The following is a 25,239-nucleotide window of genomic DNA, read 5'->3' as shown; positions in this document are numbered from 1 at the left end:
TGAAATTTGTGCACCAACATCGTAATCTGCCAGAGAACCAAGGTCACCAGGAAGCCCTGTGTCAGGAGTGTGTTTCCTCTAGGGAAGAGGTAGGAGATGCTGAGTCTGGTGACTATGTGGCGCCCCTGACCTGGTCAGGCACCACTGGGTACTGCACCCATGCTGGGTCAGTACCTTCAGGTAACCCAAAGGCTGAAATAGGGTATGTACTCACAGACACATAGCAACCAGGGTTCACACACACACCATAGAGGGGACCCCTGGGCAGACCCAGGAGGGGGCGTGGCCTCCACATCTCAGCTAGTGGTGAGGTAGAGAAGCTGGAAGTTAGGCGGCGGAGGCTGTAAGGAAAAGTAGGAGGAGTTAGCCAGTCTGTTAGTGGAGAGCGCAAAGTGTGGTCCCAGGGAGAGAGAGGGGCGTAGACACGCTAGTCAGACCCCACACGTGTAGTGGCTGTTGGCGGGGGACAACGGTCACCAGAAGTTGGACAGAAAGACGCTGAGGAAGTCAGTTGGTCAGGAAGACACTGAAGGAGTCAGTTGGTCGTGTACAGAGACTTCTGGGGGCTAGGCACGCACGGGTAAGAGGTCCCTAGAGCCAGACATCCATTTAGTGGTCTGCTAAACCTGCCGGTGGGGAGGACCACAAGTCCCACACCAACCAAAACAGAGTCCGGGCATCAGCAGCAACGAGGGGGCCCATAAGGAGGATCGAGCCTGGAGCCATCTTCCTTGGTCCATGCTGCCAGCAAACGGGCCAAAAAGGGGAGAAAAGGCAGAAGCGACTTCCCTGGATGAGTCCCACGGTACTTCAAGTCAGGGGCTGTCCGAAACAAGAAGTGCTAGGAAGGCGAGTTGACAGTCACCCTTATGCCAGCCTGAAGGATACCTGGTTTCTCCTGGTTCATCTCAGCATCGCCCAGGTTACCTCACAACAATACCAACAGCAGTGAGTAAACAAGTTGAAAGCCACTTTGGACTGAGACTGAGTTATTCTGCGACCTGTTGTTCTACACCCAAACACCCAAGCCCCTGGGGCCAGCCTCACTCTCGGGAGGTCACACCACCTGACTGCAGATTCCATCAGCCCCAGACGCTCGTTAAACTGCAGTGGCGGTCACCTACAACCCTGACCGCAAGCCGAGAGTGGCGTCACGACTCAGAAGTAAACAATCAGACATACCTGTTGCCAGCGGTAATCATTGTGGAGCCACCCTGCGGCGTCCCTGGAGGTGGAGCGGTGTCCCTGAGGCGACCGCTGCAGCGGTGGGCGACACAACTACTGTAGCACAGTTGCCAAATAAAAATGGCTGGGCCAGCAACGTGAAGACAGAGTTGGTGCCAAGAATATCAGGAGAAAGGACTCGTGTGGAGCAGAGCAGGACAGTGTTGTCTGCAAGGAAATAATCTGGAGTGCACTGAGTCCAGAGGAACCCAAAGTCTGCATGTCACTGCCAGAGGAACCCAAAGAACGAATATCGTCGGCAGAGAAACCCAATGACCAAATATCGTCACCAGAGGAAGATGTAACAGCTCCTCCAGAAGATTATCGATCTACGTTGTCAAGCGCCAAAGACTGAACATTGAGAACCAGAGACTAAGAAACAGTCATTTGTTCCCTGGCAGTATTCAAGTGAGCCAGGCTGTTACTTCCCGCCTTGCGTATGGTACTGAGAGAGAATAGCTTAATAAGAAAGTTAGTTGTGTAAGAGATTGCCAAGCAACTGTGCCACATTTAATGAACCACTGACATGAGTGGGTCAATGAAAGCTTATATTATCTTGTTTATTGCCTACTGTTACCCTAGTAGGGCGACTTTGATGCTCCCATAAAGAAAGGACCGGGCTTGGGTTATCGCTGAGTGAGCTTGATGGAAATAATACTCAGTGTTAGGACATATTTCATCAGTCGAGTGTAACTGTGAAATGTGCCAACTGTTGTTTAGTTTAATTTGCTTTGTATTTTCTTTGTCTATTGTTTACCCAACCTCCGTCTCCCTGTTCCCACCTATTAAAAAACCAGTTGAAGTCACCACTGAGTCATCCTTACTGCCTGTTGCATTCCTGGCCAATGTGTTACATGAACAATAATGAGCATTAGAATTCAACCGGATGGTGCGATGTTGGTGTGATGGAAAAGCTGCCAAAGCTCTGCCCTCCTGCCGTGGGTCTATGTGCGCTTGATTGTGAAACGCCAATTGGGGATTGCAGTAGGCAGCGTTTCGGCTGTTTGTGGCCAACAATAAAATTATAAATTAAAAGGTTTTTTTTATATGATCAGTACAATTCAGCAGCCTCAGGCCTAAAACCTTGAATAAATCGAAGCTGAATTAGGTAATTTACATATTTTTCATTAGAATTAAGGGAGATATAAGATTATTGTTGTATTTTATTCTTTTTTAACGATTCCTCATACTTATTCTATACTTGCCTGACGTAGGGGTCTCTGTGCTCTGAAAGGTGGCATACATATTTTTCTGTTTAGCTAATAAAGGTATTTTTGGTGTCTAAAACGAAAGTGGGTCCAGAGCCATGTAGACCAATTCAGTTTTGGTGCTCTGCATTGTTACATTTTGGCTGGGACTTTATAGCAACTTCGGTTACGAGATATTCGGCCAAAGTAAGTGCTGTATAGCTTCTACATCACTGTGTCATACAAATAACTGTGCACCTCCGAAGGGTAGCGGCCTCTGCAATGTCCTGCAGCACAGCTCCTGATTAGAGTTGAGCGGGATGCCAATAATCCGGGGCCGGCGGATCATTGACAGACTTAAAAATAAGTCCGATACGCTCCAGAATCCGGTGCCCATATAAGCGAATGGGGACCGGAATCCGGAGGTTAAAAACGTTTGTGGAGGGGATAGGAGCGAGCGCGGCATACTCACCGAGGCGGTGTCATGGCGGCACACTCCTTCCGGGTCACGCTGTTACCTTCCGGAGCCGACAATTCAATATTCATTGTTTTCTCCGCCCACCGGCACGTGTTGGTTGCAGCTAGACACGCCCCCACCCTGAGTGGCAGCGTGTCAGCTAACTGCAACCAATCACAGGCGCCAGGACGGTTGGTGGGCGGGGAATGCAGTACAGTCTGTCGGTCAGTTCACGGTGGTAAAAATAAGCACTCGGCAGCAAAGGTATAGTGCGCGGCTGCAGCCCCAGCTGCCGCGCTGTATCTGTGCGCTGTATACAGTGCCCAGAGTCACACATGCGAGGCTTTGACGGGTTCTTCCATGGCAGACTCGCGTGAGCCCCTCGCATGTGTGATTCCAGTGAAAGTAAAAAAAAACGACATGCGGTTCCCCCTATTTTCATCCCCAGCCAAGATAACGCCGGCCCGGGGGCTGGTATTCCAGCACGCAGCCGTCCGGGAATGCCGCATCTATTAGATGCGACCATACCGGTGTACGCTACTGGCTCTTCCCGGTGGCGTGATGCGGTGTCAGTCGGGGTAATAGCAGGGGTTAATAGCGGCACATAGCTGCTACTAAACCCAAGGTTAGTGTGATGGCATAGGCGTCTATCAGATACCTGCATCACACTAACCTGTAAATGACAGTAAATAAACACAGACACACAGAAAAATCGCTTATTTGGAATAAAATACAAAACACGCCCTGCTTCACCTCTTTATTAACTCCAAACACCCTGCAGCTCCGACGTAATCCACAGGAGAAGTCCCACGCCGCTTCAGCTCTGCTACATCTGAATATCACAGAGAGCGGCACGACCGACAGCGCTCTGTGAGCTTCAGAGAATGAATGAGCTGCGCATTGAGCGGTGACGTCACTCAGGTCATTTGCGGTCACAGCTGGAAGTTCCCACGGTCCTTCATCTGTGATCGCAGGTAACCTGACCTCAGGTGGAGGTCACTGAGTTCACAGACCTGCATCTCCTAGCAGAAAAGTCGCAGTTTTTTTGGCCAAGAGATGCAGATTTTGTGCTGAAATTATTATACCAAATTCCTGCATCCAATCTACACCTCCTGGCAATAAAGCGTGGTGTTTTGACGCAATTTTTGCCGCGGTTTTTGCCGCAGTTACTTTTCAGCAATTTTTGCCGCTGTTTTTTGCCAGGAGGTGACCATTTGGTGCTGAAATCATCTGCACCAGCTTTCAGCACCTAATTTCCACCTGTGGCACAATTTTTTTTTTTTTTTTTATTTTTGGGGGCCAAGGGATGCAAATTTGATGCTGAGATTTTTACACCATATTCCTGCATCCAATCTAGACTTCCGCAATTTGTTGCTGCGGTTTTTGCCGCGGTTATTTTTACCAGGAGGTGTAGATTGGGTGCCGGAATATGGTGTAAAAATGTAATAATCACACAATTTACATCCCTTGGTCCAAAAATTAAAAAGAAACATTTAGACGCTGTTTTTGTGCGGTCTTGTGCCAGGAGGTGCAAATTTGGTGCAGGATTTTGGTGTATTACTTCACCAACAAATTTGCATCTTTTGGCAGAAAACGGTAATGAAATGGTTTTCGTACTGCTGGTTTTTGGCTGTTTTTTGCCAGGAGATGCAGATGTGGGATAAAATTGCACACACATGCACGCTCCTGTCAGAAGTGTGCGGGTGATGCAATGTCAGACTCGTGCGGGTCTGATATGACATCATACCACACAGCCTGCCACTGTCTAAATATGAGCGTGCATGTACCTAGAAACACATGCACGCTCCTGTCAGATGTGTGCGGGAGATGGGCTGTCAGACTCGTGCAGGTCTGACATGACATCATACCGTACAGCCTGCTGCTGTCTGAACATGAGCGTGCATATACCTAGAAACACATGCACGCTCCTGTCAGGTGTGTTTACGGCTGTGCTGCGATGTCAGACTTGTGGGAGTCCCTCGCAAGTGTGATTGCTGCCTAAGATAAACCGCATGCGTTTGTTTTGTTTTTAATTTAAATAAATAATTTTAAAAAACCCGACGTGCAGTCCCCCCCCAATTTTCATTCCTAGCCATGATAACGCCGGATGGGGGCTGGTATATCCTCAGCCCGCAGCCGCCCGGTATTGCCACATCTATTAGATGTGACCATTCTGGGGCGATATCGGCTAATCTTGATTGCCCTGGTGCGGTGGCAATCAAGGTAATAGCAGGGGTTAATAACAGCGCATGGCTGCTATTAAACCCTAGGTTTGTGATCGCACGGGCGTCTGTGAGACTCCCGCATCACAAACCTGTAAATTACAGTAAATAAACAAGACACAGAGAAATCCTTTATTTAGAATAAAGTACAAACGCAGCCTCCTTCTTCACCACTTTATTACCCCAACACACCCCTCCAGCTCCGGCGTAATCCACAGGAGATCCAGCGAAGACACATACAGCTCTGCTACATGTCACAGCGAGCAGCCATAGAGCACGGCTGCCCGCTCTGAGTGCAGCGTAGTACTGAGCCGCGATAAGCGATGACTGCACGGCAGAGCTGTCACAGGCAGGGAGCGCGTCAGCCAGGATCCAATCACAGCTGAAAGGATGGCCGGTAGGCGGGGTAAACACAGAAAGCTGTGTGATTGCGTGCACTGCACAGGAAGTGAAAGCGCGACCAGGAAGCAGTGTGCCGCCATGACACCGAGTCTCTAAGTATGAAACGCTCATTTACCGTATATATTGTTTTTTTTTCATTTTTATTAATTGCCGGTTCCGGATCGTGCACCCGGAATCCCTCGTCCGGGTCGGGCCTGGAAATAGTGCTGAAACCGCGCGGATCCGGACATTTACAGTCCGGGCCCGCTCAGCACTACTCTTGATCAAATATTAGAGGCTGTTTTGCAATATTCGACAATGGCCACTACATTTAGGCTAGGGCCCCACTTTGCGTTCTCCTACTTGCAGTTCAGAACGCACGTTTTTGCCTTAATTGATTTAGCCAAAGTTGCCTTTTTTCTGAAATTTAGCGCTGAAAATGCATGCGTATTTACCGTGTTTTAGTTGCGTTTTCAGCGCTTTTTGCATGCTTTTCCACTTGCGTTTTGACAGATGCGTTTTGAACATCAAGACACAGCTAAATAAAGTTTAATCTCTCAAACACAGTGAAAAAAGAGAAAAAAAAAAACTAAACATAAAATTAAAGAATTAATAAAGAAGATAGAAATATTTAATAAAATTATAGCGGTAATATACTATTTATATGAAAAATAGCAATAAATTATTATTTTTCTTTAATTTAATTATCGGACTATGTGTGTGTGTAAAGGGACATATGAAATCATTATTTTGATGTCCAAAAAGCATGCGTTTTGGTATTCCAAAACACATGTTTTCTGCACTGGAAAAGCAGGCAAAACGCAGGAATTTGTAGGAATCTTTGTTTTTGCCATTTCTCATTGACTTCAATGGTAGCAAAACGCACCCAAAATGGAAAAAACAATTGACATGCTGCTTCTTTGAGCGCATGGTTTTTGCCACAAAATATACAAATTAAACGCAGCGTTTAGAAACGCAAAGTGCGGTCAGGAAATCCACTTTTTCCATAGACTTTGCTGGAAAATCAAAACGCATGCCTTTTGGCATGAAAACGCTGCAGCTCAAAACGGACCTAAAAAGCAGTGGAAACGCAAAGTGGGGCCCTAGCCTAAGGGGTACTTTGCACGCTGCGACATCGCAGGCCGATGCTGCGATGCCGAGCGCGATAGTCCCCGCCCCCGTCGCAGCAGCGATATCCTTGTGATAGCTGCCGTAGCGAACATTATCGCTACGGCAGCTTCACATGGACTCACCTGTCCTGCGACCGTCGCTCTGGCCGGCGACCCGCCTCCTTGTTAAGGGGGCGGGTCGTGTGGCGTCACTGCGACGTCACACGGCAGGCGGCCAATAGGAGCGGAGGGGCGGAGATGAGCAGGATGTAAACATCCCGCCCACCTCCTTCCTTCCGCATATCCTACGGAAGCCGCAGTGACGCCGGTAGGAGATGTTCCTCGCTCCTGCGGCTTCACACAGAGCGATGTGTGCTGCCACAGGAGCGAGGAACAACATCGGACTGTCGCGTCAGCGTAATTATGGATTACACCGACGCTGCACCGATGATACAATTACGACGCTTTTGCGCTCGTTAATCGTATCATCTAGGCTTTACACACTACGATGTCGCATGCGATGCCGGATGTGCGTCACTTTCAATTTGACCCCACCGACATCGCACCTGCGATGTCGTAGTGTGCAAAGCCCGCCTTAATGTGTTTACATCCAGCGACCCCTAGAGATGTTTCCAGCATATCAGTGGGGGTCCGATCATGTCAGATACAGCACCGTGTGGGCTGAATTATAAAGATAATTCCCACACAGCCTGCACCCCCTTGGGGGAGCAATACAATTAGTCCTCAGTGTCATAATAACGTCAATAGCAATCTCCAGCAGCAGGGTTGCCAACCGTCCAGATATTCCACCACAGTCAGTGAAAATAGGGCAGTTTTTTGCCACGTCCATAAAGATAATTAGGGTATGTGCGCACGTGTGCGTATTACATGCAGTTACGCTGCGTTCTGCACCGCAGCGTAACTGCATGCGTCCTGCGTCCCCTGCACAATCTATGGAGATTGTGCAGGAGCCGTGCGCACGGCATGTTAGAACGCAGCGATTCGGCTGCTTGCCGAATCGCTGCGTTCTAAGAAGTGACATGTCACTTCTTTCGTGCGTTCTGCATGCTGTCTATAGGGAGAGGCAGCATGCAGAGCGCACGTTCTCTGCCGGCACCATGCGCTTCAGAACGCAGCTTTTCAGCTGCGCTCTGAAGCGCACATTCTCGGTGCGGTGCAGAGCGGACACGTGCGCACATAGCCTTAAGGCGTCTATGATTTTTTTTTTTCAAACCTGAAGAAATTCTATAGATTATTTTGACTGTAATTATCATCAGTTTAGCGTTTACAGTGAATGCAGCTGATGTCTTGATATCTGAATTATTCGCTGTTGACATGTATCCTTAAGGCTATGTGTCCACGGGAGAATGTAGCTGCGGATTTTTCTGCATCAAAATCCGCAGCTTTCCCGCAAAATCCGCACCTTTTCAAAGGTGCGGATTTGCCGTGGATTTACCGCGGAATTGCCGCGGATTTGATGCGGATTTTGGTGCGGATTTTTTTTTTTTCCCAATTTTAAAGCCAAAATCCGGATGAAAATCCACAACAATAATTGACATGTTGCAGATTTTTCCGGATCAAAATCCGCTGTGGGCACAGCATTTCCAAAATGCCATAGAAATGGCTGGGAAGTGCCTGAGCTGCAGATTTTCGGGAAATCCGCGGCTTTTCCGCGAGAAATCCGCGGCAAAATCCGCGCATTTTCCACAGCGTGGGCACATAGCCTTAAACTTATAATTGTTGATTTTGGTTTTCTAATGTGTCCATAAAAAATGCTTGTCTGTCACTTTTTGATCAGCAGTCCACAAACAATAAAAAATCAAGTTGCCAATGTATTATAACCAAATTTATGCTTTGTGGACTGTTTAAGTATATTATACAAGCAAAGAAGACTAAAATGAAAAATAGTAAAAATATGTATATATAAAAGCTCAAATATCTCCTTTAGGCCCTGTGCGCACACTGCTTTTTTGGTGCAAAATTGGTGCAGTTTTGTTCATAAACTTCATGCAGCCCTTCCCCAGCTAAGTCAATGAGAAATCAGAAATGCTGTGCGTATGTTGCTTATTTCTTCCAAAGGGTGAGTGCCCACGATCAGTGTTTATAGAGTTTTGGACGCAGCTGAAGCATGCTGTGTCCAAAACTCTGCGTTGCACAGTACAAGCATAGTAGACGAGATTTCTAGAAATCCCATGCCCACTGTGCTTGCTTTTTCCACAGCAAACACTTTTATGCAGGGTGACATTCCAGACCGCAGCATGTCAACTGTTTGCTGCGGACTCACATGCATCCTCCGTAGGAAGAACAAAAGTGAGAGACCATAGTGCACTGAACCCTCATCATGGGTACAAGCAGCTGCGGTCTCCTGTGTTCTCCTGCGGAGGAGACTCGTGGACACAGTGAATCCTGATCGTGGGCACATTCCCTTACAAATTTTGCTGCAGTTTTCCCGCAGCAGAAAGGAGCAGCATGTGACTTCTTTTCTGCAGGTCCCTGCGTTTGTCCCTGTGTTTTGCCATTGATAATGTTTGAAAAACGCAGGAACAAAAACACAAGCAAAAATGCACCAAAAACGTACCAAAATGCGGTTAAAAAATGCATGCCTTTTGGGTGCTTTTTTTGGCCAGAGGTGCATATTTCTGCCAGAGGGTGCGTTTTTTGCTGAAGAAACAAATCTGCACTGTGTGCACATTGTCTTATTCACCCCCCCTAAAAAAATAAACTAAAAAGTTATAAATATCACAAAATAATACCAATAATGACAATAGAGCCTCAATTAATCAAGCTCTTCACAACTATTTCACACATGAAATAAAAAGTTATGGCTCTCAGAATAATTAATTTTTTAAGTGCATTAACCTAAAATGCTGCCGATTTGATAAGTTCCTATAAGCATCAATCAACAAGGGGTTAATAAATCACAAAAAAACAATAATTATTGTCACCACCATTATAATAACACATTCTAATGAAAATAACCTGTCATTTTTACTGTACAGTATAGGAAGGAGATAAAAGCAAAACAATAACTGGGGAATATCTGGGGGTTTTTTTATGTTGTTTTTTTTTATTCCCCACAAAGAGGCAGTTCTAAAAATTACACAGGTCTGCGACTAAAAAGCTGTTTGATTATTTTAATCTAATTTCCATGTATTTTGGTGTGCTGAAAATGAAAAAAAATATTGAAAAAAATCCTGGACGTCAGGATTCGCCACAAAATGCAAAATTATCTTCAAATGTAGTAAATTTTTCATAATTTTTTTGCTTTTTTTTTTTTTTTAGGGTTTTGAAAGTCAAAATGACTATTAATTAATTCACATCAATGAATTGAAGATATATAATGCCAAAAAAATATAACTTTCAAAGAAAAGAACTTTCAGAGTGAGCTAATGAAACCTGCATCAACATTTTGCAAGCTGAATAAGCGGGCTCTGACATGCCCGGGCTTGTTTCAATTGTTTTATCTTTGTTCTCGCCTGTTCACACTTTTTAATCTCAGTCCGTGTTAGGCTAGTTTCACACTTGCGTTAGGCGAAATCCGCTGGGTCCGTTGCTGCGTCGCTTTGACGCATACGTTATTTTTGTGGTGTCAACGGATGCAACGGAACCGTTATTTCACAGGAATCCGTTAGCTGATTCCTGTGAAATAACGGACCCGTTGCATCCGTTTGGTGTCCGTTAGGCGTCCGTCTAACGGAATGCGTCGGCTCTGGGTTTTTTTCATTCTGGGCATGCTCAGTAGAAATTAGCGGAATCCAGCAGCGAATTCCGTTGTAAAGCACTTTGCAATGGAATCAGCTACCATAGGGAGCCATTATAAATTTTTACGGAAACAACGGAATCCGCTGCTCGGCGTCATTTTGACGCAAGCAATTAACGTTACATGCTGCGTTGCTTCCGCACGGCGGAAGCAACGCAGCGTCGGCCAACGGAAGCAACGCAGGTACTTTTGGCACAATCCGTCATCCATACAAGTCTATGAGAAACAGCGGAATCCGTTAACGGATTCCTCTGTTTTCCAAAAGGGCGGATTGCGACTGAAGGAAAACAACGCAAGTGTGAATGTACCCTTAGCTCTTCATATTCAACCGTGTTTCCCAAAATTAGCATTATGGCTCAGCGGAAGTGTATTAATTCGCCTGACAGTTTGTTACATTTGTGGTGAGTATACAGTGTTGAAGCAACAGCTGAATATTACAGACTTTGTGAAAAAAGTATACTTCGCATATTTCGGACTAAAGCTTGGAGATCAAGATAAAGCTTGGGCGCCTCATAAAGTGTGCAAATGGTGTGTTGTGGACCTCCGAAACTGGTTCAAAGGTAAGAAAAAAGCTTTCCATTATGGGATTCCCATGGTATGGCGAGAGCAAAAGAACCATAGTGACGATTGTTACTTTTGTTCATGCGATGTGAAAGCATATAATTCAAAATGGAAGCATTCCATTTCATACCCCAATATTCACTCAGCAATTCGTCCCATCCCCCATGGCACAGATATACCAGTACCCAAGGCCCCTGGTACCTTGGAAGAGATAACTGTGAGGCAAATCCCGGGATATGAAGATGAATTATGACTTCCAGTCATAATCGCTCATCACTCCCTGGAAGTGCCCCCCTCCCTTCTTGTCCTCAATGTCCAGCATCTGTGAAGGTGTCACATCCCATGGCCATCTCCTATGATATGGAAATTAGGTGATGTGGGAACAATGGACACAGGATGACTCCCTGCCGTGACCCTGTGGTAGGAGCTGCTATCTAATTAGCAAGCTTGGAAGTATCCAGACAGAACGACTCCAGTAAAAAATGGTTCATATCTCGCAAGCCATATTTCCGATAAATATGGCAACCATAAAAATGGTGTCTCCGCATGCGGACGATGCTGGCACACCCTTTTTTATGGGAGCGGGAGCTTGGGAAATACCCCAGGCGTGATATCAGCCAATGTGGAACTAGTAGACAAGTCACGAGTCCTCTCATTCTGTAGCTAAATTCATAGCTGTCACAATGAGAGCGTTGGCGTCCGCCTACGACGCTCCCAGGCCAAGTTATGGCCATATTCCATGTTGTGGATTTTGTCCATAACTCCAGCCAGGGGTGGAGCAGTGCTCCCTCTGAGGTCACGAAGGTAGGAGGGGACCTGGATTTGCCCAGGTTGATAACCCTACTTCGGCCATTTTCCAGTGTTCTTTCGCTGGGGGTCACGTGTAGGAAACATCTGTGGGAGTTCCTGGAAACCTGGTCTACAGCGCCCCCCTGTGGCCAGACGCACAAGGTAACTGATTGAATTGCATACCTGTTTGTAAACCAGGCTTTATCTGTAACTGTACTCTGACATATGTATATTCTGTAGATTCCCTATTGTATATATTGTAGTTTCTAGTGTGCTTTAGGCTGATTAAATTATATAATTAATCTTGGGCTGTTCTGTTATCTCGATCTTGAATCCCACGTCTGTGTGTTCGGCTAATAGTTACCGTGAAGCGGTTGGTGGCAGCGAGTTGTGCCAAGGATTATTGTGGGGAGGCCAGTGAGATTCGGGGAGGTTTTATATATTCCGCCCGCGGAGGTCGGGGGAATATATACCCTACTCTCACCGGGGACCCTTCAATAATCGGCATAAGTAGTATAGCGGCCTCCTTGCTTATTGTCGGGCAATTCCATAATTGGCCTGACTATAAGAGGGGCGCTAGAGAGCGCGTCACGTGCTCTGTCTGTCGGTCGGGAGGTATAAAGGAGGGGTGACCCCCACTTGTTACCCCCCGATTGTGACGTACTGGTAGCCAGCGCGGGGGATTTCTGAGTGACCCCCCCGGTGGTTTGTGACATATTGGTGGCATAGCGGTGGGATCGAGATAATAGTGTGTGTGAGTGTGAGACCCATACTCCCAGACACTAAAGACTGCCTGCAGCAGCTGTGGCTGCTGGGGTCTTCAGACTAGCTCAACACTAGAGTGTCAGAGTGCAGATACTGTAAGGTGTGTGGAGGCATCAGGTGTCAGTTCTGTGTCAGTGACCAAAAGTCTGCAAGAATGGCTGATGGCACCAGGAGCAGAGCTAGGCAACTGGCCAATGCTAAAGCAGGAGCCGAAGAGAGGGAGGACGGTGCTGTGGACAGTAATGAGGAGGTTGCCCACGAGTCCTCCAGGAGCTCGACGCCAGAAAACAGCTCTGCAGAGGACATTGCACAACCTGGCACTGCTGGACAAGATGAGGAGCAGCTCACCCAAGGGTCCTCAACGAGCCAGATGCCAGCCCTCCGCTCTGCAATGGACAGTGAATCACCAGGCTCCGCAGCGGGCCGCAGATCACCACTTGCCGATCCCTCCGGCCTGAGAGGTGCAGAGGCCCTCCTTCAAGCTGCCTTGGCCAGGCTTATGGCTGGAGACCGGGATACCTACGAGATACTCATGGCCGAGCGTGGGCGGCAAGCAGCGCGTGACGCTGAGGCTGCGGAACGGCAAGCAGCGCGTGAGGCTGCGGAGCGGCAGGCAGCGCGTGAAGAGCGAGAGCGCCAGGCAGAGCGTGACTACCAGCTGCAGCTAGCTCAGCTCCGGCCCTCATCAGCCACATGTGACCTTCAAAACACCAAACTTCCAAAGGTCCGTGTTGAGGACTTCCCAGTGCTGGAGAAGGATGGAGACTTGGACTCTTTCCTGACTGCTTTTGAACGGACTTGCTTGCAGCACCATCTGGACAAGGATCAGTGGGCCAAATACCTGACCCCCCGTCTAAGGGGTAAGGCCCTGGATATCCTTGGGGACTTGCCTGCTGAGGCAGATCAGGGCTACGACACCATCAAGCGGGCCCTGATCCAACAGTACAACCTCACTCCAGAGTCCTACCGCAAGAAGTTCCGGACCCTGCAAAAGGGACCAAAGGACTCCTGGGCTGACCACCGGCGGGCACTTGCCCGAGCTGCCGACCACTGGACCCAAGGCCTGCAGCTTTCCACCGGACCGGAGATCCTGGACTTGTTCATCACGGAGCAACTCTTGTGGAACTGCCCTGAGGATCTCCGCCAGTTCATCCGAGACCAGAAGCCAAAGGGGTCCACGGCTACAGCTGCCCTGGCCGATGACTACACCAACAATCGGGCTCCTGACGCCAGGAGAGCAGCCACCAGCAGCACCTGGAGAGGGGGTAAGATGAACTCTGCGACTGCCCCACCTGCCCCTAGACTGCAGGGGGTGTCCCCCTCAACTCCCCTCTCCAGGCCCGTGGCAGAACCAAGACGGTGCCACCAGTGCAACCTACCTGGACACTTCAAGGCCATGTGCCCTCGGCGTCCCAAGGCCCCGGCTCCGTCCCAAGGGCCGCCCAAGGTGTATTGTGTGGGTGGGGGTGGTGGTAGGTCCCTGGACAGCTTCCAACCTGTCACCGTCGGCCGGTCTGTGACCATAGGACTGCGAGACAGCGCCTCGGAGGTGACTCTGGTGCGGCCTGAGATGGTGTCCCCCCAAGACTTGATCCCTGGAAAAACCCTCGCTGTCTCCGGGATTGGAGGCATTGACCCGGCGCTGCCTGTTGCTGACATTTATGTGGACTGGGGCGCAGGGCGAGGGGTGAGGGAGGTGGGGGTAACTGATCGGATCCCTGCAAACGTGCTACTTGGGACAGATTTGGGGCAGATAACCTCCCAGTTTGGGCCCCCCCCCAAGGGCTGAACCTTCAGCCCGTACTGACATGACTCCTAACAATGTTAATGTGTTATCTATGAATGATGTAAGGGAGGAGGGAGTGAACTCTGATATTTCTGCTTGCACAGACACCATAGACACACACTCAGCTGCAGCTGTGACAGGGGAGGGGGTCAGAGAAAGGTGTGACAATGCCTCTACAAGTAACCAGCCTGTGAGCTGGGATCTGCTGCCCTCTGCAGGGATAAGCAGAGAGCAGGGTGCTGCAGGGGGAGGACCAGTGTGTGGGGTGGGGGCTACCACAGCAAATGTGGGGTCCCCAGAGATTTCACAGCGGGGTTCTGTTGCTGCAGGAGGGGAACAGGCAGGTCAGATTGGGGCCGGTCCAGGAGCGGAAGTGCTCCCAGGTAAGATCTCGGTGCATGGTTCCCCCACAACCGGGGTGTCAGGAAGCCAGGTCGGTCTGCCTGAACCGGCGACTTGGTCAGGAACGGAGGAGGAGCAGGCACGACCCACGGTCGCAGCGGCTGTGGCCGCTGTCACCCGCAGTGGGAGTGCTGGAAGCCAAGGGGCCTCCCGGAGGTCCGATAGCTCTTCCCCTTCTGACCAAGTGGCAGCCGAGTCAGGTGGAGGCCAGGACACAGGTCCCGGGGTACTGACTGAAGATGTGACAGTCTCGTCGATTCTGGCCACATCTAGTCAGGGGTTTCAGGCAGCGTTAGAAGCTGACGACAGCCTGAAAGCTCTTAAGGAGCAGGCGGCACAGCCTCCCTCGGACTCGGACCCGGAGCGAGTGGTCTGGGACCAAGGACGGCTGTACCGGGCCACGGTCCAGCAGGGTTCACCGGAGGCGTGGCCCAGGGACCGACAGTTGGTGGTACCCTATCCGTTCCGGACGGAGTTGTTGCGGATCGCACATGAGATTCCGATGGCCGGACACCTAGGGATCGCTAAGACCAAGGCCAGGTTAAACCAGCATTTCTACTGGCCAAAAATGGGGGCCGATGTGGCTGCCTACTGCCGTTCGTGTGAAACCTGTCAGAGAGTGGGGAAGGCGGGGCCACGCCCCAAAGCCCCACTGGTATCTCTGCCCATCATCGATGAGCCTTTCAGGAGGGTGGCTGTGGATCTGGTCGGCCCGCTGGCCATCCCCAGCAGCTCCGGGAAACGCTTCATACTGACGGTAGTGGACTATGCCACCCGGTACCCAGAAGCAGTGGCCTTGTCGTCCATTCGGGCTGACAAGGTGGCCACCGCATTGCTGGAGATTTTCTCCCGAGTGGGTTTTCCCCAGGAAATGCTCACTGACCGGGGGACCCAATTCATGTCCCAGCTGATGGAGGCCCTCTGTAAGCAAGTCCAGGTGCGACATCTGGTGGCCAGCCCGTACCATCCACAGACTAATGGCCTGTGCGAGCGGTTCAATGGCACCTTAAAGCAGATGCTTAAGATGTTGGTCGACTCCCATGGGCGTGACTGGGAGCGGTATCTCCCACACCTGTTATTTGCTTACCGGGAGGTTCCACAGGCCTCAACAGGATTCTCACCGTTTGAGCTCCTGTACGGGCGACGTGTGCGGGGCCCCCTGGCTCTGGTGAAAGAGGCTTGGGAAGGGGATTTGGCCACCCCTGGAGTGTCGGTTATCGAGTATGTCATGCGCTTCCGGGACAAAATGCAGGCCTTGACGCAACTGGTACACGACAATATGGCTCAAGCCCAGGCCGATCAGAAGCGTTGGTACGACCAGAACGCTTGTGAGAGGACCTACCAAGTGGGTCAAAAGGTGTGGGTACTGGTCCCCGTACCACAGGACAAGCTTCAGGCAGCCTGGGAAGGCCCATACCTCGTGTACCAGCAGCTCAACCCTGTGACGTACCTGGTCACCCTGGACCCTGCCCGTGGAAGGCGGAAGCCCTTCCATGTGAACATGATGAAGGCACATCATGAGCGGGAGGCATGTGCGCTCCCCGTGTGCAACCTGCCCGAGGAGGGAGAAGCGGAAACCCTCTTGGATATGCTAGCCCAGGTTAGGGCAGGCGGATCCATGGAGGATGTGGAGGTTGGCCACCAGCTCTTGGAGGACCAACGGTCCCAGCTGTGGGCCACCCTCCTCCCCTTCCGGGGGTTGTTTACCAACCAGCCCGGAAGGACTGACTTGGCTGTCCATCACGTGGACACTGGGGATCATCCTCCGATCCGGCGTTCAGCATATCGGGTCTCCCTGGAGGTGCAGCAACACATGCGCCAGGAGATTGACGAGATGCTGAAGCTGGGGGTGATCCAGGCATCCAACAGCGCTTGGGCCTCGCCTGTAGTCCTCGTCCCTAAGAAGGACCGAACCACTCGGTTCTGCGTGGACTACAGGGGGCTCAATGCTGTCACGGTCGCCGATGCGTACCCAATGCCACGCATCGATGACCTGCTCGATCAGTTGGCCGGGGCTCAGTACCTGACCATCATGGACCTGAGCCGGGGATATTGGCAGATCCCCCTGACTCGCAAGGCCAGGGAACGCTCTGCCTTTATTACCCCATTTGGACTGTACGAGTCCACGGTGATGCCATTCGGGATGAGGAATGCCCCTGCCACTTTCCAGCGGATGGTCAACACCCTGCTCAAGGGACTTGAAGGGTACGCGGCCGCGTACCTGGATGACATTGCCGTCTTCAGTCCCACCTGGGAGGACCACCTAGAGCATCTAGCACAGGTGCTCAGGCGGATCCACCAGGCAGGTTTGACCATCAAGCCGGGAAAGTGTCAGCTGGCCATGAGCGAGGTCCAGTACCTCGGTCACCGGGTAGGCGGGAGAACACTGAAGCCCGAGCCTGAGAAAGTGGAAGCCATCGCATCCTGGCCCACCCCCAGGACCAAGAAGCAGGTGATGTCCTTCTTGGGGACCGCTGGGTACTATAGGAGGTTTGTTCCATGCTATAGTAGCCTGGCAAAGCCCTTGACGGACCTCACCAAGAAGAAGCTGCCCTCTGCAGTCGATTGGACAGTGGACTGCGAGACAGCCTTCCGGGCCCTAAAGGACGCCCTGTCCAGCCCGCCCGTGCTACAGGCAGCCGACTTCACGCGGCCGTTTGTAGTACAGACCGACGCCAGTGACTTCGGCCTCGGTGCGGTACTCAGCCAGGTGGACTCTGCGAGCCAAGAGCACCCAGTCTTGTACCTGAGCAGGAAGCTGTTACCAAGGGAAGTGGCCTATTCCACGATGGAGAAGGAGTGCCTGGCCATAGTGTGGGCCCTGCAGCGTCTGCAACCCTATCTATACGGGCGCCACTTCATCGTGGAGACGGACCACAATCCCCTCAGCTGGTTGCACACCGTCTCTGGGACGAATGGGCGATTGTTGCGATGGAGCCTTGCGCTCCAGCAATACAACTTCACCATTCGCCACAAAAGGGGCCGTGACCACGGTAACGCAGACGGGCTGTCCCGACAAGGAGAGGTCGCGGACGGGCGCACGGGGGAACACCGGAGTGTGCTGCCCCCTAGCGCCCTCAAAAGGGGGGAGGTGTGAGGCAAATCCCGGGATATGAAGATGAATTATGACTTCCAGTCATAATCGCTCATCACTCCCTGGCAGTGCCCCCCTCCCTTCTTGTCCTCAATGTCCAGCATCTGTGAAGGTGTCACATCCCATGGCCATCTCCTATGATATGGAAATTAGGTGATGTGGGAACAATGGACACAGGATGACTCCCTGCCGTGACCCTGTGGTAGGAGCTGCTATCTAATTAGCAAGCTTGGAAGTATCCAGACAGAACGACTCCAGTAAAAAATGGTTCATATCTCGCAAGCCATATTTTCGATAAATATGGCAACCATAAAAATGGTGTCTCCGCATGCGGACGATGCTGGCACACCCTTTTTTATGGGAGCGGGAGCTTGGGAAATACCCCAGGCGTGATATCAGCCAATGTGGAACTAGTAGACAAGTCACGAGTCCTCTCATTCTGTAGCTAAATTCATAGCTGTCACAATGAGAGCGTTGGCGTCCGCCTACGACGCTCCCAGGCCAAGTTATGGCCATATTCCATGTTGTGGATTTTGTCCATAACTCCAGCCAGGGGTGGAGCAGTGCTCCCTCCGAGGTCACGAAGGTAGGAGGGGACCTGGATTTGCCCAGGTTGATAACCCTACTTCGGCCATTTTCCAGTGTTCTTTCGCTGGGGGTCACGTGTAGGAAACATCTGTGGGAGTTCCTGGAAACCTGGTCTACAGCGCCCCCCTGTGGCCAGACGCACAAGGTAACTGATTGAATTGCATACCTGTTTGTAAACCAGGCTTTATCTGTAACTGTACTCTGACATATGTATATTCTGTAGATTCCCTATTGTATATATTGTAGTTTCTAGTGTGCTTTAGGCTGATTAAATTATATAATTAATCTTGGGCTGTTCTGTTATCTCGATCTTGAATCCCACGTCTGTGTGTTCGGCTAATAGTTACCGTGAAGCGGTTGGTGGCAGCGAGTTGTGCCAAGGATTATTGTGGGGAGGCCAGTGAGATTCGGGGAGGTTTTATATATTCCGCCCGCGGAGGTCGGGGGAATATATACCCTACTCTCACCGGGGACCCTTCAATAATCGGCATAAGTAGTATAGCGGCCTCCTTGCTTATTGTCGGGCAATTCCATAATTGGCCTGACTATAAGAGGGGCGCTAGAGAGCGCGTCACGTGCTCTGTCTGTCGGTCGGGAGGTATAAAGGAGGGGTGACCCCCACTTGTTACCCCCCGATTGTGACGTACTGGTAGCCAGCGCGGGGGATTTCTGAGTGACCCCCCCGGTGGTTTGTGACAATAACTATGTCCGAAGAAGGTGGAGTCATATCTGAACCAGATGAATCAAGTTCTGACTTTGAAGATGATACAAGACCAAAATTGTTTTCCCAGGAGGAGACGAATGATTTGGTAAGAGACTTAAATCTTCCCAAAGATGCCGCTGAGTTACTCGGCTCAAGACTCAAAAGGAAGAATTTATTGTTGCCAGGAGTGTCTTTTTCATGGTTCAGACATCGTGAAGACGAGTTTGTTCCTTACTTTGCCCAGGAAGATAAGTTGGGTTATTGCATGAATGTCAAAGGTTTGATGGGTCAATTCAAAATCCAATATGATTCAGCGCAATGGCGTCTTTTTATAGATTCTTCAAAAAGAAGTCTCAAATCAGTTTTACTCCACAACGGCGGTTTTTATGCTTCTATCCTTGTAGTTCATTCCGTACACCTCAAGGAAACCTACAAGAACTTGGAATTGGTTCTTCGTAAACTTAAATATGAAGACCACGGTTGGCAAGTGTGCGGGGATTAGAAAGTCAACAAGCTGGGTATACCAAATACCCTTGTTTTCTGTGTCTATGGGACAGTTGAGACTGACAGAATCACTGGACCAAGAAAAAATGGCAGCAGAGGGTGCTCACAGTTGGTGAAAAAAATGTCCTCCGAGAAACTTTGGTTCCTCCCCATAAAGTTCTTCTATCACCTCTCCACATCAAATTGGGATTGATGAAGCAATTCGTAAAATTACTTCCAAAAGATGGAGAATGCATCAAATACTTGGTCGCCAAGTTTCCAGGCCTCTCGAAGGCAAAATTGAAGGAAGGTGTCTTCGTTGGACCAGACATTAGAAGGCTTATAGCTGATCAAGAGTTTATCAATACCATGACGCATCCTCAAAAAGAAAGGTGGATTGCATTTAGAAGTTGTAGAGAAATTTTTAGACAATAACAAAGACCCTGACTACAAACAAATCGTCGGACGAATGCTGAAAGCATTTCAAGCTTTAAGTTGCCTGATGAGTTTGAAAGTGCATTTCCTCCATTTCCTCCTTGACAACTTTCCTAAAAAATTTGGGAGCTGTGAGGGAAGAGCAAGGTGAACGATTCCACCAGGACATTAAAGAGATGGAAAGAAGATACCAGGGAAGATGGAGCATTACAATGATGGCAGACTACAAGAAGATACCAGGGAAGATAGAGCACTACAATGATGGCAGACTACAAGAAGATACCAGGAAAGATGGAGTGCTACAATGATGGCTGACTACTGTTGGACGCTTCAGAGAGACATTACAGATGCTACTCACACGCGTAAATGTACCAAGAGAAGCCTCACTGGGAAGAAGAATCGATTTTAGTGTGTGTTAGTGAGCTCATTGCAGTTAAAAAAATGATTTTCATGAAACATTTGTAATAAAAAAATAATTTTAATGAGTCTATTTTCATTTATTTTGAGGTATTGTCTTATTTAACATAGTTACTTAAATTGTCACAAAACGTGTCTGCTCCACATGGAGGCACGGGCCACTGGCAGAACACGTGCGTGCACATATACCCATTGATTTTAATGCGTATACGTGTGTCCGTGTCTCCGGTACATATGGAAATGGACCAAACACGCACGCGTTTCATGGACGTGTGAAGGGGGCCTAAAACAGATAAAAAAACTCAGCCATCATCTTCCTCTGACATCTTCTTCATCATCTGCCTCTAACAGAAGCCAAGTGGAGCTGAGCCTCATAAATGCCAATGTCAGTCTCTGAAGGAGACATGTAAAGCGCGAGTTCAGGTTCAAGAGATGAGATGTTTGCAGTTTTAAATCCCCTAAGGCCCGTTTCACACGTCAGTGAAAAACACTGACGTTCTAAACACGCACATGTCCCTGCGTGTTCCGTAATTCACGGCACACGTGGGTTGTCTATGTGCAATCCGTGATTGCAAATAGACATTACTCACCTGCCTTCGCTCCTGCTCTCCATGGTGCTGAACTCCTCGGCTCTGCAGCATCCGCCCACCGCTCTCTCTGCAGCTACTTCCGGGTCGGCTGTTCCTGCTTTCATGAATATTCATGAGCCGGGTAGGAGCTGCAGAGAGCAGAGGCTGCACAGCGAATCACTGGAAAGGGAATTTGAAAATGTTTATTATTTAATATGTCAGTGTTTTTCTGATACTTGTTTCATGGATCACACCATAGTGTGGTCTGTGGGTCATCAGTGACGCCAGAAAAAAACGGACTTGTCTCCGTGCAGAATCACGGACACGCGAGTACGCTGCACGGAGACACTTTCAGTGAAAAATCACTGATGTGTGAGCAGACCCATTGATTATAATGGGTCTGCGTATGTCAGTGATTCTGGTACGTATAAAAAAAAAGCACATACGTACCAGAATCACTGACGTGTGCAGGGGGCCTAAGGGGACTGAAAAAATAGAAAATTTGAAGTTAAAAAAATATCTAAAAAAGAAAAAAAATTGAATCGCCTTTCCTATTCGCCCATTCAAATTTGTTTTAATGAAAACATAAACATGTTTTGCATTATGGCGTTTGTAAATGTTTGATCTATCAAAATACAAAATGAATTAAATCAATAGGTAACCACCACTAGAAAAAAATGGAAACCACAGAATTGTAGTTGTGAAAATAGGTGTCTCCAAAATAGAACTTGTGTAGGGTATGTGCGCACGCTGCAGATTAGGTGCAGGCATTTTCTACACCTAGAAATTCAACTTGTGACAGAATCGCATGCTTTTTTGGGGGGGTTTCGGAGGGTTTTTGTGCCATGTGTTTTTTTTTTAGAGTATTCAATGGCTAAAAAATGCAGGACAAAAACGCTTCAACAATTGACATGCTGCTTCTTTCTTCTGCACCCAAAACTCCATGGACGAAAGAAGCAACGTGCGCGCAGCATTTATGGATTCTCAAAGACTTTGCAGCGAGAAGGATAGGCATGCAGTTTTGGGCACCCAAAAAACAAGGCAAAAACACAAAAAAATGCAGCATCCACACACAGCCTTAATATTTTCGCAATGTGTGTAAGGCTATGTGTGCACGTAGCGTAATGTCATGCGTTTACGCTGCGTATTGCACTGCAGCGTAAACGCATGCGTCCTGCGTCCCCAGCACAATGTATGAAGATTGTGCATAATCCATGCACATGCTGCTTTTTTAAACGCAGCGTTTTGGATGCCAAATATTTGACAAAATCGATGTGTTTAAAAAAAAGCAGCATGTCACTTCTTTTGTGCGTTTTGGATGCTGCTCCCGCTCTGTCTATGGGAGAGGCAGCATCCAAAGCGCATGAAATCAGTATCTATTCTGCAGACACACTGCATCTATTACGCAGTGTTTCTGCAGCAATTTGAAGCGCACATGCACTGCCAAATCGCTGCAGAATTTTTAGTATGGACACGACGCAACGTGTGCACATAGCCTTAGACATCCCCAGGAAGGAACTCCTATCTAATCCAACTGAATCCTATGCAGTGCCAATTTTAGACAAAGTGTGACCAGGGACAAAAGTTAAAACTCGTGCCCCAATGCTAAAATATTGCACCAATACACAAAGATATTTAGGTTGCATTTACATGGGCTGATTTCAAACTGTTAAAGCACCACGTCAGTGTTTGTTTTTTTTTTTTTCAACACTGGAATGGCGCTTTATATGTAAACCCTTTGCTCACTGTATTAAACTTACTGTCCAGCAGCTTCATCGTTTTTCAGCTTTGTTACTGCAGCGCCATCTTGTACCCAGAACCTCTGACTGGCCATAAGTCAAAAGTTACGTCACAATTGTTTAATGCAAGTTTATGAGAACCAGAACGAGGTGCGAACGAGGCTCTTATAGACTTCTATTAATTTGTAACTTCAGGCGCACAACATTAAACACTGCCTATCGCTGAGAGGCACTGGGTACTTTAGGCACTCTCCCACTAGGGGAGATGCCTGAGCAACGTGATTAGTTAGTTAGTGGCTTGTTCCCTAACCAGCTAGTTGTCAGGTCCCCCTGTCCGCTGTGCATCCTCGTGTCAGTGAACAGTGTCCTTGCCTGTTTTCAGGCCCGCCGGTATCCCTGTGTCCGCCTACCCTGGTCGTGCTATCTGCCTCAGCCGTCCCAGTGGTCTCTGTCTATACTAGGGACTGTACCTCTCCATCCTGGCCGTGCTATCTGCCCCAGCTGTCCTGGTGGTCCCTGTCTACACTAGTGACTCTGCCTGTCTGCATCTGTGTCCGGCCTTGCCTTGGAGGTCAACAGCCACAGTCCCGCTCACTGCTCTGGGAGTGGCACCTGGCGTTTGCCTCGCGGTGGGTGCTTTGTCAAGCTCCTTCCACTAAAGGGTGAGCCGAGGTCCCCCCTGTGGTCCAGTGGGTCCACTTCTGATCACCACAGTACCATCTCAAGCGGTGAGCCTTACAGCAGGCAGGTAACAAATCGCAAGAGACCAACCCGCTCAAAAAAGATGAAGATAGTGGCAGGTGAATATAAGACAGGGGACAGGGGGACTTAGATTTAAAGCACCATGCCAGCTTTGAAATAAGAAAAAAAATACTGGAGTGAGCTTTAGAGACATTCATCTACTATACTGAAGTCGTTTGAGCTTATTTATCAGCCACGTTGGAATAGCCGCTCTCAGTCTTTATTATAAATCAAATCCAACCTTCAAGTATCTAAGGATGTTACATGTAGAGGATAAACTCAGAGAGGCCAAAACCTCCACCTCACCAAATTAATATGAAGTTCAAATGACTTAAAGGGAATCTGTCAGCAGGTTTTGTTATTTAATCTGAGACTACCGTATATACCAGGACGAGTCCAGCATAGGTAACATATATACCAGGAAGGGAACATATATACGAGAATTGGCCACATATATACCAAGATGGGTGACATATACAAGTGCATCTCAATAAATTAGAATATCATCGAAAAGTTGATTTATTTCAGTAATTCAATACAAAAAGGGAAACACATATATATATATATATATATATATATATAGAAGACTGCTGACTTCACAGATGTTCAGAAGGCAGTAATTTACACACTCCACAAGGAGGGTAAGCCATAAAAGATCATTGCTTAAGAAGCAATTTACTGTACTGTACTGAGTGCATTTACTGTACACACTTTTCAGTAGGCGCCAACATTTCTGAGTTTAAAATCATTTTTTCAGTTGATCTTATATAATCTAATTTTCTGAGATAATGACTTTTGGGTTTTCATTGCCTGTAAGCCATAATCATCAACATTAACAGAAATAAACACGTGAAGTAGATCCCTCTGTGTGTAATGACTCTATATAACATATAGGAATAGATCCCTCTGTGTGTATTTACTCTATATAATATACTAGCTGTACTACCCGGCTTCGCCCGGGTTAATAACTGCTGTTTACAAAATAGAATGTATTAACATTCCCGGGATAGAATGTATAAATAGATTGTATTAACGCCCGGGATAGTAACTGTCTCTCTGTTTTTCTCCCATTCTGTCTCCCCCTCTGTATATATCTCTCTGTCTCTCTCTCTCTCTTTGTCTGTCTGTCTCATTTCCTGTCTGTCTCTGACTGTCTCTGTCTCTTTTCCTGTCTGTCTATCTCTTTCCCTGTCTATCTTTGTCAGTTTCCCTGTCTGTCTCTTTCCCTGTCTGTCTCTTTCCCTCTCTTTCCCTGTCTGTCTCTTTCCCTCTGTCTCTTACCCTGTCTGTCTCTTTCCCTCTTTTTCCCTGTGTGTCTGTTTCCCTGTGTCTGTCTCTGTCTCTTTGTCTGTGTCTGTCTCTTTACCTGTCTGTGTCTGTCTCTTAACCTGTCTCTCTCTTTCCCTCTCTTTCCCTGTCTGTCTCTTTCCCTGTCAGTCTGTCTCTTTGTCTGTGTCTGTCTCTTTCCCTGTCTGTGTCTGTCTCTTTCCCTGGCTGCATTGTGACATGCCAACATTCCATATAAGGGCGTGGCTGCGCATTCTTCTGAAGTTCTGGCTGCACTGTGGCTCTCAGCTTCATTCGCTTTAATGGAGGCAGGTTTTTTGGTGAATAACTGTAAAGAGCAGGGTTAAAATTTCCCCTCAAAACATAGCCTATGACGCTGTCGGGGTCCAGAAGTGTGAGTGTGCAAAATTTTGTGGCTGTAGCTGCGACGGTGCAGATGCCAATCCCGGACATACACGCATACATACATAGATAGATACATAGATACATACATACAAACATACACACATTCAGCTTTATATATTAGATAGAAATAGATCC

At 48.6% G+C, this 25,239-nt stretch overlaps 1 protein-coding gene and 1 long non-coding RNA gene across 4 annotated transcripts in view; one reads left to right on the top strand and one right to left on the bottom strand.

Moving 5' to 3' along the window:
* The window catches only part of LOC142248955 (uncharacterized), a 447,867-nt gene that overhangs the window by 381,268 nt on the left and 41,360 nt on the right, over positions 1–25,239 (top strand). The window lies entirely within an intron of this gene.
* The window catches only part of LOC142249338 (uncharacterized), a 97,865-nt gene that overhangs the window by 60,874 nt on the left and 11,752 nt on the right, over positions 1–25,239 (bottom strand). The gene's annotated exons all lie outside the window — the stretch shown is intronic.

This window comes from Anomaloglossus baeobatrachus, chromosome 8 (assembly GCF_048569485.1).
Source record: "Anomaloglossus baeobatrachus isolate aAnoBae1 chromosome 8, aAnoBae1.hap1, whole genome shotgun sequence".
Taxonomy (NCBI): domain Eukaryota; kingdom Metazoa; phylum Chordata; class Amphibia; order Anura; family Aromobatidae; genus Anomaloglossus; species Anomaloglossus baeobatrachus.
The sequence above is the reverse complement of the archived record's forward strand: the minus strand, read 5'-3'. Positions and strand labels throughout refer to the sequence as shown.